The sequence below is a fragment of the Cervus canadensis genome, chromosome 11, assembly GCF_019320065.1.
Source record: "Cervus canadensis isolate Bull #8, Minnesota chromosome 11, ASM1932006v1, whole genome shotgun sequence".
Taxonomy (NCBI): domain Eukaryota; kingdom Metazoa; phylum Chordata; class Mammalia; order Artiodactyla; family Cervidae; genus Cervus; species Cervus canadensis.
In genome coordinates this window covers 13271787-13292537 of record NC_057396.1, presented here as the reverse complement: position 1 = coordinate 13292537, position 20751 = coordinate 13271787, and the positions used below count along the sequence as shown (strand labels likewise).

The 20751-nt window shown below is 43.8% G+C and overlaps 1 long non-coding RNA gene across 1 annotated transcript; it reads right to left on the bottom strand.

Moving 5' to 3' along the window:
- Positions 1 to 2852: 2852 nt before the first annotated feature.
- On the bottom strand, positions 2853 to 14304 carry LOC122449522. The gene is made up of 3 exons (XR_006271964.1): positions 14248 to 14304; positions 13479 to 13552; positions 2853 to 2995 (listed from the first exon to the last, which is right to left on the bottom strand). It is a non-coding gene; the product is annotated as an uncharacterized LOC122449522 (long non-coding RNA).
- Positions 14305 to 20751: the final 6447 nt, after the last annotated feature.

Sequence of the window (20751 nt, the reverse complement as noted above, 5' to 3'; positions counted from 1 at the left end):
GCTGGGACACCAAATGCTTTTCAGGGAGAGGGCTAAAAAGGCAGCACAAATTGAGTGGGAAAAAGCACAACTTGATTTCTGTTTCTGGCAGTTCAGTTGACAAAAACAAAGTGCTGGACGAAATTTTTAAATTGTATTAAAAAAAAAACTGCTAACTCACACAAACACTTGTACACAAATGTTTATAGCTGCATTACTCATGGTAACCCAAAGTGGAAATGACCCACATGTCTCACATTTGACGGTGAACAAAATATAGTATAGTATATCTATATTTAGTATATCTATACAGGAATGTTATTCAGTAATTAAAATGAATGAAGTATTAATATAAGGATGGTGAAACTTGATAGCAATATGCTCAGTAAAGGAGATTGGTCATAAATGCCATATTTTTGCATGATTTCATTTGTATAAAATATTCAGAATAGGTAAATCTATAGGGACAAAAAGTAGGGCACTGGTTGCCTCGGGCTGGGAAAAAGGAAGAGTTGCTGCTAATGGGCACAGGGCTTCTCTTTGGGATGACAGAAATGCTCTAAAATTAGAATGCTGCAATGGTTGCACAACTCTGTGAATATACTGAAAACCTGGTTTCTCTGAGAATTCTATCAAAAGCTTAAAAAAGTAATTAATGCCAATTTCCCACAAACTCTTTCCACCCTCCCCCCACCAAAAACAGAACAGGAGGGAACACTTTCCAACTCATTCCATGAGGCCAATATTACCCTGATACCACAACCAGACAATGCCATTACAAAAAAGAAAACTACAGACTAATATTCACTGTGAATATAAAGCCAGAATCCTCAACAAAATAATGAAAAACGAATCCCAGCAACATATAAAAGGGATTATATATCATAATTAATTTATCCCAGGATGTAGTGAGGTGAAAGTCACTCACTTGTATCTGACTCTTTGCAACCCCATGGACTGAAGTCTGCCTCTTTCCATGAAATTCTCCAAGCAAGAATACAGGAGTGGGTAGCCATTCCCTTCTCCGGGATATAAGGTCGGTTCAAATTCCAAAAGCAACTAGTGTAATAAACCATATTAATAGAATAAAAGATAAAAAATCATCATCTCAATATATGGAGAAAAAGCATTTGACAAAATGCATCACTCTTTCATGATAAAAACACAATAAAATAGGAATAGAAAGGAAAGTTTCTCAACCTGATAAGGGCAATTACCAAAAGCCCACGGCTAACATCATACTTAATGGTGAAAGATTAAATACCTTTCCTTCAAGTTCAGGAACAAAACGAGGATGTCTGCTCTCATCTCATCACTTCTATTCAATATTGTATTGGAATTTCTAGCCAGGGCAATCAGACAAGAAAAAGAAATGAAATGCATCCAAGTTGAAAAGGAAAAAGTAAAATTTTTATTCACAGATAACATAATCATGTATGCTGAACATCCAGAAGAGTTCACAGCAATAGCAGGAAAAAGAAAAAAATTAGAACCAATAAATAAGTTTACTAATATGCAGGATAGAAAATAAATGTATGAAAAATTAGTCTCATTTCTATACACTAGCAATAAATAGTCTGAAAGTGAAATTAACAATGCAATTGCATTTATATAGCATCCAAAAGATGAAAATATTTTGGAATAAATATAACAAGATTATTATAAGACTTGTACACTGAAAACTATAAAACACTCCTGAAAGAAATGAAAGCAAACCTATGGAAAAACATACATGTTCAGGGAGCAGAATATTTAATCTAGTTAGGATGGCAATAGTTCCCATGCCAGGCTCCAAACTTCATGAGGACAGAAGCTCCTTTGTTCATGACTTCGCCCTATCTATCTTTTAATCTGACTATTGATTTGTATCCTTTAATATCCTTTGAGATAAATTGGTAATCTAGTAAGTAAACAGGATTCCTGAGTTCTAGGAGCTGCTCTAGGCTTCCCAGGTGATGCTATGGTAAAGAACTCGCCTGCTAATGCAGGTGACATAAGAGAGGCGGGTTCAATCCCTGGGTCAGGAAGATCCCTTGCAAGAGGACATGGCAACCCACTCTGGTATTCTTGCCCATGAACAGAGGAGATTGGTGGGCTACAGTCCTTGGGGTCACAAAGAGCCAGATATAACTGAAGCAACTTTGCACACACGCATGCATGAACTGCTCTACCAAACTAATAGAACTCAAAAACAGGGTTGTGGCAACTTCCAGTTTATAGCCAGTTGATGAGAAGCATAGGTAACAATCTGGACTTGTGACTGGCATCTAAAGTTCACTCTAGCAGATTAAACAAGCCTGTGAAAGTTCCAGTCTGTAGTTGGTTGCTTGGGCTTGCCACTGGCATCTTCAGTAGGTGGAGAGTGGGTGGCAGTCTCATAGGAGATGCAGCCTTTAGACTGGAATCTGAAACAGTCAGAATTGGGTTAAATTGTAGGACACCCAGCTGGTGTTTGGAGAATTGCTTTGTGGTGTATGAAAACCACCCTCACCGCCATGCCTCCACCCCACCACCCCCATGCTGGATCTGGTCCCAGAACTTTTCATACATTTAGCACATTTCAGAAAGTTAGTTACAAGGCGGGCTCTGGGCCTTTATAAACCAGGTCTTTGCTGACACAGCAGAGCATAAGCCCAGTGAAGCGGCTGCCCCTCTGCCCTCGAGGGCCTCCTCTCACCCGGAGGGCAGCCACGGTCAGTCCCTATGACAGGCACCCTCTTGGTGAGGTGATGTCATTAGTGGCTCAGGTGATGGGATATAGGGTCAAAGAGCCCTGGATTCAAACCTTGATTTTGATGTTCCCACAAACTTTGGGCATCTTCGTCTCTTAGTTTCAGCTTCTGCCGTCTGGTTGGGGATAACATTTGTCTCCCAGGTTTGCTGCTGGCAACCTGCAGGCTGCTTACTCAGATAACCAACATCGAGCTCACAGCACAGGCCTGGTGCATATGAAGCAGTCAGCACACGCCAGATATTCTTATTACTCATTTTGTTCTGTGGAGACTTGGCTCATCTGCTTGTAGGGCATGGGAAAGAGAGAAGAGGAGTTTTTTCTCTGTGTTCTGATGACCCTGCAGCTACTCAGCAAGAGAATCCAGGCAGCCTCTTTCTGACTGCAGATTCCTTTTGAAAAATGGGTCTAAAATGGCCCCAGAGAGCCCCATGAATATTAAGAAGATTTAGCATACCTGCACCACTCTCAGGCCCTCCACATCCCAGGGGAGGTCAGTTCCCATCCCCTGCTCAGCCTTTATGAGTATTTTTAAAACTTTTCTTTGAACCTATCTATAGGATGGTGTCTTGAAGTGTCTTGCCCAGGTGACAAAGTTCTTTATTAACAGATCCAAAGGATAGCTACGCCCATTGCATAACTCATCTTTCATGGTTCTCTTAATAATCCACCTATTTTTTAAAAATGGTGCTTCTTTAAAGTCTCTCATGGCTCTGAAATGTGGATGCTTTCATTTCATTAACAATGGCTTTCTAGACCAAACGGTGCAAAATCTCAAAAAAGGCAGGGGGGCGGGGGGAGTCATTTATGCATTTCATGAACAGTGGGATTCTCATACTGATTTCCAATTCCCTCCTCTCTGGGGTTTCTGTGAGTTGACTGAATGTCAGTTAAGTACTGAGAATTGTATTAGGTCTGGAATGCAGCAAGGTGAGCCTGCAAGATGGAGCTTCTGATCCAGCAGCGGCTAAAGACTTACATGGACAATTATGCTGCAGGGAGGGGTGGCCTGAAAGAATGGGATGAGGGTGGGTGTTGCTCTGATGAGCTAGAAGAGATGTTTACCCAGAGTTGGGATCAGCAGAGGTGTGGGCTAGGGGCAGGATGGCAGGCTGGATTCTTGGGAAGAGGATGCTGAGATGGAGTTTGGGGTGTGGGATGTTGCATGGCGTCAACTCCTGGGAAAGAAAGGTGAGGAGGCAGGATGGGGCCAGGGAAGAAACTGAACTGCGATGTTGCCTCAGCAAGCCGCGGCTGGCGGGGTGGGGGGCTCTGGAGAGAAGGTAGCCTGTCACGGGGCCCCTGGTGGGGCTGAACCTGCTGGGCCTGCCCCCTCCCCAGCCCCGCGCAGCGGCTGGATGACAGCAGGAGCCTCCCCGAAGGCGGATCCGGGTCTGCCGGCCTCGTGGCTGCCTGGGGAGGAGGCTTCCTAGAACAGGTAACATCCAAACCAAAAGATGGGAAGGACAAACCCCGGGTACAATGTGAGCTGGGCGGGCGGTGGGAGCAGGTGGAGGGAACGGCGTGTGTGGCCGTTCAGAGGAAGCACAGGGGTCAGGAGCTCAGCGGGGCCAGGTGAGGCGGGAGGGGCGGCGTGCAGGCAGGCGACGCCAAAGCGCCCAGGGCCTCGGGGCGCCCCCCTGGGGTCTGGATTGCATCCTAAGGGCCGTGGAGGTGTGCTTACAGGGGAGTCTGCCCTGACCTCTGCTCCGGAGGGTGGGCTGGCAGATGAGGGTGCGTGGGGCTCCCAGGCATGAGGCCTGAGCCCCTCCTGGGAGAGGGAGGGGTTCCAGGGAAGGCCCCCCGAGAAGGGCGCTCCTGAGAAGGATGGCTCACTCCATCCGGTGCGGGGACCGGCCCGTGGCTCCCTCTGAGGAGGAGACGGAGGCCTCCCGAGCCTTGGGAAGGCCTGGCGCCTTCCACCATTGCACTTTTGAGAGAGGTCCAGCTACTCCACACGGCTGCATTCACAGCCTGTATCCGCATCAAGTTCCCCTTTCTCACATCATTTTGAAGCAAATTCCAGGCATTATGTAATTTAATCCATAAATATTTCAGGATATACCCCTAAAAGATAAGGATATCATAAAAAAATAATAAAACCATGGAAAATGGTATAGAGGTTACTCCAAAGCGTAAAAATAGAGTTGCCATATGATCCGGAAATTCCACTCCTGGGCACGTACCCAGACAAAACTATGATTGGAAAAGATACATGCTCCCGTGTGTTCATAGCAGCACCATTTACAAGACATGGAAACAACGTATATCCATCAACAGAGGAATGGATAAAGAAGATTGGTACAGATTAAAATGGATATTACTTGGCCATAAAAAATGAAATACTGCCATTCACAGTAACATGGATGGACCTAGAGATTACCATACTAAGTGAAGTGAGTCAGAAAGAGAAAGATAAATACTATATGATATCTCTTATATGTGGAACCTAAAATACAACATAAATGAACACATGTAAGAAACAAACTCACAGATAGAGAACATGTCGTTGCCAAAGAGAAGGGTGGTGGGGGAGGGAAGGATTGGGACTTTGGGATTAACAGATGCAAACTATTATATATAGGATGGATAACAACAAGATCCTGCTGCATAACACAAGGAACTATGTTCAATATCCTGGGTTAAAAATCATAGTGGAAAAGAATGTGAAAAAGAATATATATGTATAACTGATACATATGTATATATATATTTCTTGCTGTATAGCAGAAATTAATACATTGTAAATCAATTATACTTTAATAAAATTTTCAAAAGAATAAAAAAATAAAACCACAGTACTAATGTCACCTGAAGAAACTTCAAGGTTCCTTGATATCAAATGAAATATCACACTTTCATTTGTCTCAGAATGTAATAGATGTTAATTTTTTACCACTGGGGTAAATGAGGATCCAAGCAAGGTCTACTCACTGTGTTTGAGTGATATGTTTCTAAGTCTCTTTTAATCTACACGTTTCTCTGCCATCACTTTTTCCCTTTCACAAAAACCACCCCACTCCCATAATTTATATATATATATATATAAATTTATATATACACACACACACACCACATCTTCTTCATCCATTCCTCCTTCAATGGGCAGTTAGGCTGCTTCCATGTTCTGGCTATTGTTAATAGCACTGCAATGAACATGGGGTACATGGATCTTTTTGAATTATGGTTTTCTCCAGTATTTTTAATTTTTCTAAGAAACTCTCATACTGTTCTCCATAGTGATGGTGCCAATTTACATTTCCACCAGCAGTGTAGGAGGGTTCCCTTTTCTCCACACCCTCTTCAGCATTTATTGTTTGTAGATTTTTTGATGATGCCCATTCTGACTTGTGTGAGGTGATATCTCATTGCAGTTTTGATTTGCATTTCTCTATTAATTAGCAATGTTGAACATCTCTTCATGGGCCTATTCTGCCCTATTCTTGCCCCCATTAGCATGCTCTGAGGAGCTGTTTCCCTGTAACAGAGTGCTTATTACTAAAATGTTGAAAAGTGTTGCATTTGTTACTGATTAGAGTTCACTTTTTGTGGCAAATATGATCTATGTTCTAAGGAGACTTACTTCTTTCTATGCCCTTTGCATAAAGCTCTTGATTTCTGCTCATGGTAGGATAATGGCTCCCTCTCAATGTGTGATTGTTCCTTTGCTTTGGGTCAGGAAGTGTAACTGTTCTAGACCAGATGAGCTTTGAGCTTAAACCAGATTCCCTCCATGGGGAACCTGGCCGGGCCTGGGCAACCTTCCCACATGCAGCAGCTCCAGGCTGGTGCCATGTAAGCATTCCTCTTCAGCTGATGTTAAAGATAAGGACAATTGTTCAGAAACACTGGAAGGACTGCCATGCAGTGAGGAACGTGTACTCAGCCTGGGCCACTCCAGACACGGTGGCCCGAGCATGGCCTAACAGAGAAACAGTCTTGACTACGCCCTAAGGAGGAGTTTTTAGATAACCAGAACACCCCTGAAAGAGAAGGGGCTGGGGCTCCCCATCAGGAGAGGTGCTCCCAGGGTAGCCTGGGGCCACCTGTCGGGATGCCTGGATACATGGCTCTGCCCTGGCTGGGGGCTGGCTTGGAGGACTTGAAAGTGAGGCCCTGCCCGTCGCTAAGTTTCCTGGGTTTCTACCATGTTTGTTTATGACTGAAGTCCCGTTTGTGGGGGAGTTAACTGGCCCCTGAGCCGATCACACCCACGACCTCAACCTCATTGATGTCTTTCATGTCATTCTCAGAATTGGCCTTCCCTGATCCTCTCTTTCTAGAGCCTCACTTCCTGGTCAAAGAGGTAGCACGCTGGGAATTTAGTCTAAGAGAGCACAGAGAAGGACAAGGAATACACATTAATAATCCAGCCCCTCCTGACAGTGTACAAAGTGCTCTCAGGCACGCTGATTCACTGCATCCTCATTACAAACCCCGTGGAGTTGAGTGAGCAGGAATCACTATTCCCACATCACAGAGAAGGAAACTCAAATGGAGCCATGACTTGTCCAGTGTCATTTAGGTTGTTCTTGGCAGGACCAAGCTTCCTTCTGCAAGTAAAAAGATGAGACAGAGCACAGCCCAAGCTGGTCAAGGTTTAAGTGTGGCGGTGATGCTCCCTGAGTGTCTGCTAGGAGCTGGGTGCTGTTGGAGGGGGTGAGTGCAGACATGAATAGGCTTTTCTCCACTGGGAAATGCTGACAATCAAATAAATGCTCATGCAATGAGGCACACATGTTCCCTTTGGCATCCTTGAATCTTAGAGCTAGAAAAGCATTTTGTCCAGCCCATCCACCTCTCCAATGTGAAACACACTAAGCTTGATTTCACAATGTTTGATTTATGTGGTTTGTAGCTGTATGTTCTCAATAACTCATTTCACCATGTTTTCCTTTTCCCAAGATTGCTTAAACACTAATGTGCCAAGCATTCTGCTAAGCACTTTAGTCATTTGAGTAGAATTGGTCGTTGATAATTATAAACAGAAGTTAATATTGAGAGGCTGAATAAACAAACAATCACTTGACCCTATCTGAAGATAGAACTCTACAGCAACCAGCCCCAGAGGCCAAACCACAACCCCAGTAGCAAAAGAGCCCGAAATAGTTAGAACTTAGTAACTGACAGCTTCCATAATTGTCGCCACCTCCAACTCTGATCCAATCAGAGAAAGGCAAATGTTCCTCCCTAACCAATCACAGAAGAGGGTCTGCTTCCTTAGCCCGCCTCCAGCTTCCCGGGGCCAACAGCCTCCAGTCAGCGCTCACCTGAAGCCTTCTCTTCTACCCCTGACAGACCTTCTAACTCCCGTGCCTGCATTTGATTCTTTAAAAAGCCCAACTGATGGTGGCTGGCCCTTGTTATAGAAAACTGAATAACGGCCTCCGTATGTTCCAATCTGGGTGGTCTTTATTTCCACAGTATTTAGTATATACTAATATTATTTCCATTATATATTAAAAAAAAACCAAAAAACCTGAGGCACAGTCCATCCATATCCCTTCAGGCATTTGAGTGCAGGTCTGAAAGATTCTAAGGCTTGCACTCTGAACCCCTTTATCTCAGAGACCTTCACTGACCCCCAGACTTCTGCTTAACCTGGGTCTCCTCTTCCTCCTGGCCACTCCAGGGCCTCATCTTTCTCTGACTAGTCTCCTCAGACTAGTCCCCTGGCCATGTTCTCTGCTTCTCACACTCTTTGCCCCTAGGCAAGATAGACACGGTGGAGTCTCAGTGGACCCCGGCGTCTCTTCTGTTGATGCCCTTGATAATTATTGCTAGTCATGGGAATACAGGTGCAATAACAGAAATAATGAAATCTTAGCTCTTCATCTGGGCTAGTCACTGTTTCACATGTTCTGAGCATAACACAATTACTCTTCACAGCAACTCTGTGGTATATGCACCGATATCCCCATTTTACAGATAAGCAAATGGAGGTGTAGAAGAGTTAAGTAACTTGTGTGACATCACCCTGCTAGTAAGTGGCTGAGCTGAGAGTCAAACCCAGGTGGTCTGAATCCCAGGCTTATTCCCACATTATACACTATGCTAGACATTAGAAGGACTGAAGACAGGGAAGGTACAAAGATGCCAGAATCTCACCAAATCTTAAAGGCAGTACAGGTTGTCTTCTTCTTGCATAAATCCTTTTGCCCCCAGGACCAGTCCCATCTTATCATCCTCTTTTCACTGGGGGAAGCCATTTCCTTGGGCTCCATCCCAACCACCTGCCTGGTGGCTCAGATGGTAAAGAATCTGCCTGCAATGCAGGAGACCCGCATTCAATCCCTGGGTTGGAAGATCCCCTGGAGAAGGGAATGGCTTCCCACTACAGTATTCTTGCCTGGAAAATTCCATGGACAGAGGAGCCCGGTGGGCTACATTTCATGGGGTCGAAAAGAGTTACTAACACTTTCACTTTCATATCCCAACAGAGGGGTGGTCTCTTAAGGTATTTCCTCACCCAGCCAGTACCCCAAAGGGAAGAAAGCTGTACAGAGCTCTCTTAAAAGTCACTCTGGCCCCTCGACCAGGAAGGCAAGGAGAGAGGCATCTGAACTGAACTCTCTGAGCCAAAAAGAAAGGGTGGTCGAGCTGAGGAGGGAGCAATAGGGAAAAAGATACAGCCCTAGTTGGTGGGAAGGGCATCTCTGCATTGGTCAGGTCTGTATCTCATACAGGAGTACGGGAGAGTGAGGGCAGAAGGACAAGCTCTCTGGAGAGTTCTAGAAACCCAGAGAAGTCTGGTTCAGTTGTATCCCGGGTGCTGACTTCTCCTTCCACCCCCAGCCCCAAGAAGGAATAAATGTGTCCCGTTTTGAAGGCTTGCAGGTAGATGTCAAAGGTGGTACTAAAGAAGGGAAGAAGAGAGCGTTCGTAAAACGGAGACACTTTACAGCTTCTGTGGGGAATTAAAATTTTTTCCCAATGGACAAGAATCATTGAAATTGTTGTTTAGTAACCAGATTACTAGACATCTCTTCTGGAAATTCTAACTCAATAGATCTGTATTGGGCCCCTGAAAACTGTTTTCAAAGATTTTCCAGGTGATCTTTATCTTCTGGAGAGTTTGGGACTCCTGGGAAAAGCCATTGACTTTTTAAGGTTGTTGGGAGTGGGGAGCTAATTAGATCTGCAATTCAATTGACTGGAATTACTTGGAAGAACCGAAAGGTCCACGGAAATCTGTTGAAAGGCTGTTGTAATAATTGAGGTAATGTTGTGGTCACTTGTTCCTGAGTAGTAATGACAGAGATGGAAGGAAAACTCAGTGATAGACATGGGGCTGGAGGAGGAGGACTGTGTTAGAGAGGACAGTTGAATCTGGCTTGTGCAGGCAGACAGTTGGCAGGGCCATTGGCCAACACAAGTGACAGTGCAAAAAAGTAAAGATCATGTGTTCATTTTGAACTGAGTTTGAAATGCCACTGAAATGGCATTTAAGACATCAAGGAAGCAACCGAATGAATGCATCTGGAAGTCAGAGGAGATACCTGGGCTAGAGAAGTAAATATCCTGGTCATAGGTGGGAATTAAACCTGTAAATATGTTTGAGGTTGTCAGGGGAGATCACATGGAGTCAGTACTGAGAGGACTTAGGCTGAAGCCTTGAGGAGCTCCATGGGAGGATAGAATGAGGAAGGTCAGCCTTCAGTGGACACAGAGAAAGGAAAACCAAAATGGTAGAAGGAAAACCAGAAGAGAGTGGTGTTCCAGGAACCAAGCTGGATCTTTTAGAGGGACCCCTGTGGCCCTTGTATCATAGAGTGATTAGTCAGGCAGATGGGGCAGGTGCACTTTTATTTTATTCTGAATAATTTTTCTTTTTTAATTCTGATGATCTTCAGCCACAGCAAAAAAAAAAAAAAAAAGGCCTGAAACCTGAGCGCTTCTTCCTGTCCCACTGTTTCAATGGTGTAACTGAGGTTTGCTGCCCTTAGGAATAAGAGACTCCTAGCCATGGAACTGTCTCAGAGAGCCTCTCAAAAGAATTCTTGATCTTATGTTTCTCTTTGTTTCTTTCAAATGCAATTTTGCTACAGTGAACCCATTTAAAGATAGTTATATCTAGGGAACATCAGGACCAGGGAGGCGGTCAGGTTCTTTTTGTTTTAAACCTTGAATAACTTATTACTCCACATGAAACGGTAGCAATTCTGCTTTTATGGGTCTTCCCAGTTTTCAAGCCTCATTTGAAATCTTCATGCAGTGAAGATAAAACAGTTAAATTGAAAAGAGGGGACAAAGTATTGAAAGGAACATGTGTGGTGTTTTTGATTTTTTTTTTTTTGGCTCCAGCTACTGCATTAAAAACAGTTTTGATGCCCACGAAAGAACAAAGGCTCTTGGAAAATGGGGCAGTGGCAACTTCTCCCACTGCTGCTGCAGCAGACACTTTGGATGGGCATATTTGTAGGCATTTAGTAAGAGGTGGTTTTCAGAAGCATTATTCATTCATTCCATAAATATTTATGGAGCACTTGTTTTGATCCAGGCATGGGAGAAGGTAGTAGGATGGTTACAGCCATCTCCAACATTCCCTTTTAATGTGTGACTCTGCGCAGTTGCAAAGAGGAATGGCAAGAGTCAGAACAGTTGAAGTCGGGGCAGCTGACAGTATCAGCATTGCGAAGACAGCGACACTGTGAGTGTCCCGAGCCTAAAACTTCTATGGCAGCAGATCCACCATGACTCAAGGAAGTCATCGCTGCCGTGTCCTGATATTTCCCCGCATGGAGTCTGGATGATAAGGGTGATCCAGAAACAGACAATGCAGGGAGCGAGTGCAGATCCAGACATGCGCAACCCGGCCACTTGCCCCACCAATAGTAGGAAGTCCCGTTTTTAAGGTACCTCTTAGTGCTTGCTACGGCCCAGGTACTTTGCTAAACATCAGAAGTGCCTAAGTCATCAAGAAAGTCGTAGACCCTACTTTCATAGAGCAGAGGCTCTCGAAGTGAGGCAATTTCCCTCCCACCAGGGGATATTTGGCAGTGTCTGCAGACATTTTTGATTATCATGATTTGGGAGGGGGTTGCTATCAACATCCTACAATACATAGGGAGCACCCACAACAAAGAATTATCAGGCTAAAAATGTCAACAGTGATGAGGTTGAGAAGACCTATCATTAAGCATAAAGTCTATGATCATCAAACAAGTAAAGTATAATTAGTGTCATGTGAGAGGAAGCTCAAGATACTGCAAGAATCTGTACTACAAGGACTTAGCCTAGAGAGCAGGGCAGGTCTCCGAGAATAGGGGATGTTTAAACTAAATCCCCAAGAGTGTGCCCCAAGAATGAGTAGGACATTGCAACACAAGGGAGGAAGGATGGGAGACCCAGGAAATGGGGAAGGGTGTATACAAAGACCTGGAGGAGAAATAGATCTCTCAAGGAATTGAGAGACATAGTATGGCTGGAGTAGTCTGAAAAAGGAAGTAAAAAAGATGAGTCACTGAAGTTCTTACAAGGCCCCCTATTGATACATGTGTGTATGTGCTAAGTCACTTCAGTCGTGTCCAACTCTTTGCAACCCTATGGACTGTAGTTTGCCAGGCTTCTCTGTCCATGGATTCTCCAGGCAAAAATACTGGAGTGGGTTGCCATGCTCTCATCCAGGGTATCCTCCCAACCTAGCGATTGAACCTGCATCTCTTGCAGCTCCTGCCTTGCAGGTGGATTCTTAACCTTTACCACTGAGCCACTGGAGAAGCCCCCTATTGATACCCATTAGGTGTCTACCAGGCTCTGTGCCCTGATACCATGCTGGCAAGTCCTACCTGAACCCACTAGCTTTTAGTCTTGAGAAGTGAAGGATTTGGGCTTTTATCCTAAGGGCAATGGGAAGCCATGTAACAGCTTTATTCAGGAGGTGATAGAGTATGATTGGCGTTGTGGAAAGCATGCAGAGGCTGGATTTGAAAGCAGAAAGAGAGGAGGCAGGAGGGTCAGTTAGAGGTTGTTATGGTAACCCAGATGGCAGATAGTGATGGCCTGAACCAGGAGAGACCTGTGCATGTGGAAGAGAGATTCCAGAGATACGAGGCAGATGCATATATGTGCATAGACAGTTTCAAATCACATTAAAATCAAGAATGTAACTGACTTTACAAAGTAGATCATTGATTGCATTTGCTGGTGAGTACTGACCACAGTTACCTCCTTACGTGTTCTGTTTTCCTTCTTCAATTGTTTGCATGAGCTAGGAAAGTTATAATACTTGGCACTCCTGACCATGGCTGATGCTGTCAAAAACCTGAAGTTCATGTTTCCCTTCCCCGCCTCCTCCCCCTCCAATCCCGGCGATTATGTGGAAAAGGAAGGTGGGCCCTGTGCTGCAGTGCCTCTCAACACTGCCTGCTTCTCTTGAGGGCCAGCCCCTTTCTCTACTCTTGGGCGTCCTTCTTTCCCTGATCTAATATACCTTACCCATTCCAAGGGGCTTGCCCTGTTTTCAGATGCCAGGCGCACAGAGGTTTGAAGAATCTGTTCATTCACTGATGGGCCCTTGCTTTCTGGCCCTTTTGCTTTTATAACAATGGTTGCTGCCCTTATTGATCAGTCCTTCATGATTTCCCCAATTCTGCTGTAGCAAATGACCTCAAGCTTAGTGGCTTAAATCGTCACACATTTATCCTTTTATCGTTCTGGAGGCTGGAAGTCTAAAATCAAGGTGTTGTAAGAGCTGCCTCCTTCTGGAGACTCTAGGAAAGAGTCTGTTTTTCTTGCCTTTTCCAGTTTCTAGAAGTTGTTTGCATACCTTGGCTTGTGGTCCCTGCTTCTGTTGTCATATTTCTGTATTTTCCTCCATTTCCATTGTTACATCTTATCCTCCTGTGAAAGTGAAAATGCTAGTTACTCAGTTGTGTCCAGCTCTTTGCAACACCATGGACTCTAGCCAACCAGGCTCCTCTGTCCATGGGATTTCCCAGGCAAGAATACTGGAGTGGGTTGTCATTCCATCCTGATCCCAGGATCAGACCCAGGGATTGAACCTGGGTCTACCTGCATTCATCTTCTCTAACACATACCCTTCTACTTCCTCTTAAAATGATCCTACAATTATATTGGGTCACCAGGACGATGATAATCTCTCCAGTTTTAAGATTCTGAACTTACACCTGCTTAGTACTTTTTGCCAAGCTAACATATTAATAAATTCCAGGGATTGGGGCATGGACATTCTTAGGGGGTCATCACTCAGCCTGCTACAGGTCTCTCAGAGCTGCTGTACTGTTCATTACTGTGAACAGTACCCATCTTCCTTGCTGGAGGGTAAGCCCTATCGGTTCTTCTGAAAAAAGCCATTGCCTGTCCCCTGACCATAGTCACTTGAAGCATGGGTTCTTATGGTTCCCACCAACAAGCTAAAGGATGTTCTGAGTCAGGGTGACTAAATAAGGGACTTCCAGGCTCAGATCCAACACTCTATGCCTAGATGAGGTGTAGACTCACCTTTCCTTTCATTTATTTCAGCATTAGGGAAGACATTAAAACAAGACAGACAAACAAAAACCCCTTCTACTTACAATGATCAGTTATGCTTCTTTTAAGATGCCATCATTGTCATGGTGACCAGAAGCTAGAGATTCACTCACTTCTTTCCCATTTCCCACCCCTCTGTACCCACTCCTCAGCAAATCTCTGTTGCATTCATCTATGGATATTTCAGGGCCACTCTTCTATCTAAAAAAAAATGTCCTCTTTTTGCTTTCTGCAAGTGGGCATCTCTGTGGCCAGTGAATCCAGCCCTGGGATATATAGGGCATTAATTGGCACCTTTTGACCTGCTTCCTCCAGGCAGATGGAGGAGGGACCAGCTGATGTACTTCCAATGAATAAATAATAAGCACTTGGCTGCCAGCACTCTGCGTGCTGTGAGTGTCAATGCCTGCAACAGAGAAAGATACGGGGAGGGACTGAGGGAGGCAAGAGCTGGTCCAGAGCCCAGAAATAGCAAGGGCCACTGAATGAACTTGTCAGAACCCCCTCTTCCACACTCCTCTCCACAGTGACACATCAAGTCCCATAGTTACACACCCCATCCCCCTGCCCCACCCCCAGCACTGTGTTCCAAGGTCCATCAAGGCCCAGGAGGCTGGACTGGAGGAACTAAGGTATAAGCTTTAGGATGAAAAGATGTGATGCTGTTTCCAGCTGTGTGACTCAGGCAGGGCAAGCTCCCAAGCACAGCTTCCCCATCTGCGCCCTGTGATCAGGACCTCTGCCCCACCTGCTCTGTGAGGCCCTTGTGGCGAGGGTCACTTCAGACCCCTGGTATGAAGGTACTTTCTGGACATGGTGGGGAGATGCACACACAATGATGATGTCGGTGGTGGTGACAATGCCATAACGCTGGAATCAGACGATGTATCGACTTTTCAGATTGGTTTCTTCTGTCACTTAGCACTTAAGCTTCCTCCGTGTATTTTCAAGTCTTGATAACACCTTTCTTTTTATGGCTGTGTTATATTCCATTATATGGATATGCCACACCATTCACCTATTGAAGGACATCTTGGTTGCTTCCAAGTTTAAAGCGGCTATAAATATTCATGTGCAGTTCTTGTGTGGACATAAGTTTTCAACTCATTTGGGTAAATATTTGGAGCCTGATGATTTCTGGATCATAAGGCGTGCTTATGTTTAGCTTTGTGAGAAACTGCCAAGTTTGTCTTCCAAGATGGCTGCACCATTTTGCCTTTCCATCAGCAATGAACAAAAGTTTCTGTGGTACTCCCATTCTTACAAGCATCTGCTGTTGCCATTGCTTTGGATTTAAGCCATCCTAATAGGTCTCCTACAAGGAGTATCTTGTTTTAATTTGCAAGCCACTGACAACATCTAATGTTGAGCAGTTAGTTATTCATGTTTATGTGCCATATGTATGTCTTCACTGGCAAGCTGTCCATTCAAAATTTTGGACCATTTTAAAATTAAGTTGTTTTCTCATTGTTAAGTTTTAAGCGTTCTTTGTGTATTTTGTTGACAGTCCTTTATCAGATATGCGTTTTGCTGAGATTTTCTCTCAGTCTCTGCTTGTCTTTTCATTCCCTCAATACTGTCATTTGCAGAGAAATTTTAAAAAATTTAATGAAGCCCAACTTACCAGATTTTTCTTTCATGGATTGTGCTTTTGGTGTTGTATTTAAAAAGCTATTGCCAAATGCAAGATCATTTACATTTTCTCTTCTATTATCTTCTAGAAGTTTTATAGTTCTGTGTTTTATAAGTCTAAGTTCCATTTTGAGTTAATTTTTGTGAAAGACGTAAAGTCTATGTATCACTGCTTTGCATGTGGATATCTAGTTAGCCCACGATCATTTGCTCAAAAGACTATCCTTCCCCCATTGAACTTGCTTTGCTCTTCATTCGACAGCGGTTGACCATATTTGTGTGGTCTCTATCTGGACTCGCTGTTCCATTCCATTGATCTATTTGTCTGTTCTTTCACCAGTACCACACTGTCTTGATTACTGTAGCTGAGCCTTAAAATCAAGTAGTATCAGTCCTCCTATTTCATTCTTCCTCAGTGCTGTGTTAGATATTCTCAGTCTTTAGCCTGTTAGTAATAACTTTAGCATTGTTCATTGAGGGCTTTCCTGATGGCTCAGTAGTAAAGAATCCACTTGCTAATGCAGGAGTCCTGAGTATGATGCCTGGGTTGGGAAGATCTCCTGGAGAAGGGAGTGGCTGGCTACCCACTCCAGTATTCCTGCCTGGAGAAACCCTTGGACAGAGGACCCTGAGGGGCTGCAGTCCATGGGGTCACAAAAGAGTTAGACAAGACTGAGGCACTGAACAACAAACCACAAATCACTTGCTGAGATTCTGATTTCAATTCCACTGAACCTATAGATTGAGCTGGGAAGAACTGACTTTGTAACATATTTGAGTCTTCCTATTCATAAATATGGAATATGTGTCCATTTATTTAGTTCTTTTACTTCTATCATCAGTGTTTCATAGTTTTCCTTGTATAGACCTTATAGAAATTTTGTTTGATTTATCACTAAGTATTTCTATTTTGAGGAACCTAATGTAGACGGTGTTGTGTTTTTTATTTTAAATTCCAATTGCTCATTAGCAGGTATATAGGAAAGCAATTAACTTTATGTCCTGCATGCTTGCTATGGTCATTTTATCAGTTTTAGGAGTTTTTTGGTTGATTCCAGGACTTCCAGGACAATGTTGAAAGGAAGGGTGAGAGGGCACAACCTTGCCCTGTTCTTGGTCATGGAGAGAAAGCATCTGGTTTCTCACCATCAGGTATGATATCAGCTATAGATTTTTGTTGTGTGCGTGCTCAGTCATGTCTGACTTTGTGACCCCATGGACTGTAGCCTGTCAGCCTCCTCTATCCATGGAATTCTCCAGGCAAGAATAGTGGATCAGGTTGCCATTCCCTTCTCCAGGGCATCTTCCTAACCCAGGGGTCAAACCTGCATCTCCTGCATTGGCAGGCAGATTCTTTGCCAACTGAGAAGCCCAAATTTTGGGGCTTCTTTTTTATTCTTTTTTATATTCTTTTTTATTCTTTTTTATATCCTTTTTTATTCTTTTTTATTAAATTTAAAAAATAGAATAGTTGATTTACAATATGGCAGATATTCCTTGTCAAGTTGAAGAGGCTTCCTTCTATACCTACTTTTCTGAAACTTTTTATCATGAATGGGTATCGGATTTTGCCAAATGCTTTTCCTGCTTATATTGATATGATTATATTAGTTGATTTTAGAATGTTCAACCAGTTTTTTAATACATTGTTTGATTTGATCTGCTAATATTTTGTTGAGGATGTTTGCAACTATATTCATTTTTTAAAAACTCCCCAGGTGAGCCCTATATAGTTTGGTTGAGAGCTACTGACATAGAGAAATACTCAATCATGTACTCTGAGAGGTAAGTCCTGGGATATTCATTGTAGTAAATATTGGAAAACATATAAATGTCCACTAATAAAGAACTAGCTAATTCAAGTGTGGTACAATTATATTGCAAAATACTGGCAGTTAAAACAGAATGGATAGATTAATACATACCGAGTTATTAAGACGACTGGAATATATTTTTCCTTATTTATTTTTATAATTTTATTTATTTTTAAGTTACTTTTGGCTATGTGTGGGCTTTCTCTAGTTGTTGGGATCAGGGACTACTCTCTGGTTGCGTGGGGAGCAGGGTCCTCACTGCAGTGGCTTCTCTTGTTGCAGAGCATGGGCTCTAGCATGAAGGCTCCGTATCTGTGGTGCGGTACTGTGGTTAGTTGCTCCGTGGCACATGGAACCTTCCTGGACCAGGGATTGAACTAACGTCCCCTGCATTGGCAGGCAGATTCTTAACCAATGGACCATGAGGGAAGCCCTGGAATATGTTTTTAAATGGAAAAAAAAAAGTTGTAAAATAATTGCTAGTATAATCTTATTTTTATTTACCTTCTCAAAATTGTGTATGTTTCTCCATGTTTGCAGATATGTAAGGGCATAGAAAAAGGCCTGATGCACTAATACATTGATTATTCTGGGAAGAGCAGAGAGATTGAACTGGGGTCAAGGAGGATTCTCATGATTTTTATTGCTCATGATCTTTATTGCTTAGAATGTTTACAATGGCAACATATTAGTATAGTATTTGTGCACTAACACCTGTTTTAAAATTAAAATAGCATTTACTAAGTCCCAGGCACTATGAAAAGTTGTGAAATGTCCAAAATGAATAGGTAGTCCCTGTTCTAAAGAGCTTGTAATCTGATGGGTGGGGGGATAGACCTGTAAAAAAAAAAAAGGACAATAAAATATTATTCATACTGTGGTGGAAATCTGTACACGTCACAGGGGGAGCTCGAAGGAGGAAGATTAATGCCATCTTTGGATGGGTGGTTGGGATAAAGAAAGGCATCAAGGAGGTAGCAACACTTGAGCTATGTCTTAAAAGATGAGTCATGTTAAATTAATTAACCCCTGAGGCTATTAGACCTAAGTGGCTCTAATGTCATGGTCGCCTACATAAGCAAGCCAAAATCTAAGCTTGTAGAGGCTTCAAGGTTACAAAATCAAAACCCAAGGACAGCTAATCAGAGAGAACTGGACTTTAAGCTATAACCAATCAATGATGTCCTTGCTGGACTTCCCGGGTGGTCCCGTGGTTAGGAATCTGCCTGCCAATGCAGAGGACATGGGTTCCCTCCAGAAAGATTCCACATACTATGGAGCAACTAAGCCGGTGATCCCCAACTGCTGAGTCTGTGGTCTGTAGCCCTTGAGCCACAACTATCACACTGAGCCCACATGCCTAGAGCCCAGCCTCTGCAGTAAGAGAAGCCTGTGGACTACAACTAGGAAAAGCCTGCAGGCAGCAAGGAAGACCCAGTGCAGCCAAAAATAAGTAAATAAAATAAAATGAATTTTTTAAAAAAGTCCTTGTTTTGCTTCCCTCTTTTCCCTGTAAAAGTCTCTACCCTGCTATTGTTGGAGCACTCCTAACCACTGCTGGCTTGGTGCTGTTTAATAGGCCTCAGTTTATCTTTTAACGGTAGGGAGTTGACAGGCCCTTGGCATGTGGTACAGTGATGTGGTGAGCTGTAGGAGGCAGGCTGGAGGGGAGTTGCAGACTGAGGGGACCTTGCAAAAAAGACAAGCAGGCATATTTGGGGTGTCTGGGGATTTTGTGGCTGTGCCAGATATTCAAAACAGGTGAGCCAGAGGGTAAGACTGAAGAGGTACAATAAATCCCCTACATATGAATGAGTTCCTCATCAAGAACACCCATGTAAGTCCAGTTTGTTCATAAGGCCAATGAAGTTAGGGGCTTCCCAGATGGCACAGTAAAGAATCCACCTGCCAATGCAGAAGATGCAGGAGATGCCGTGGGTTTGGTCCCTGGGCCGGGAAGATGTCCTGGAGTAGGAAATGGCAACCCACTCCTCTGTTCTTGCCTGAACACACACACACACACACACACACCGACAAAGTTAGCCTAGGTACTCAACTAACTCAGCTATGTAGTACTGCATTGTAACAGGTTTATAATTCTTTTCAAATGAATAATAGATAAAAAAAATTTTTTTAATCTTATAGTACAGTACCTTGAAAAGTACAGTAGCACAGCACAACAACTGGCATCCAGGGGCTGGCATCGAGTGAACAAATCGAGAAGAGTTACAGCCTGGAGGAGGGAGAAGGGGTGGGAGATGGCAGAGCTGAAGGATCATCATCAAAAGGAGACCAAGGAAAAGCTATAGTTTCACTCACGCCTGACGTTGATGCCGCAGCTCTGGTCCCTTGCTGGAGTCGATTCTATCTACCCTCCTAAATAAACGATCTGGTGATGTTTGGGAGGTGGCTCCTTTATTTCTCGTCATAGATGACACAGTAACCCTGGACTGCATTCTGAATGGCTGCAGCAAGCTTCATGTACAGTTCTACATTCGGGTCCTGTGTCTCCAAAGCTAACAGTGCCTCCTCAGATAGAACTGACTTACGTGACTGAACCTGTGAACGCATGTTCATGGTCTCTGAAAGTCTGCAGATTTGCAGGTAGGGGACTTACTGCGTAGGGAGCTGTGTTCAACATTCTGCGATGAAGCGCAATGGCAAAGAATATGAAAGAGAATGGATGTATACATACATCTAAATCACTGTGCTGGACAGCAGAAATGGACACAACATTGTAAATCAACTATAACGCAATTAGGGAAATGACTGAAGAGGCAAGTACAGGGCTTGGGGCATGGAGCATGTGCCTTCATGTTCAGCGAGTTACCTGCCAGGCCACGTGCAGTGCTGGGTTTGCACATCAGTGAGATGAACATGCAGAAGGTGCCTCGGGAGAAAGCAATGGCTGTGACAGTGACTTGTGTTCTAAATCCAGCTCCTCCACTGCAGAGCTGTGGGATCCTTCTCAGATTACACCCAACCCTCCGTCTCCTCATTTCTCAAAGGGAAACTGGCATATCTCCTCCTACGGCCTTTGTGTATAACAGATGACATGAGATAAAGGGAACACAGTGGAATGATACGGGGGAAGATTATCGG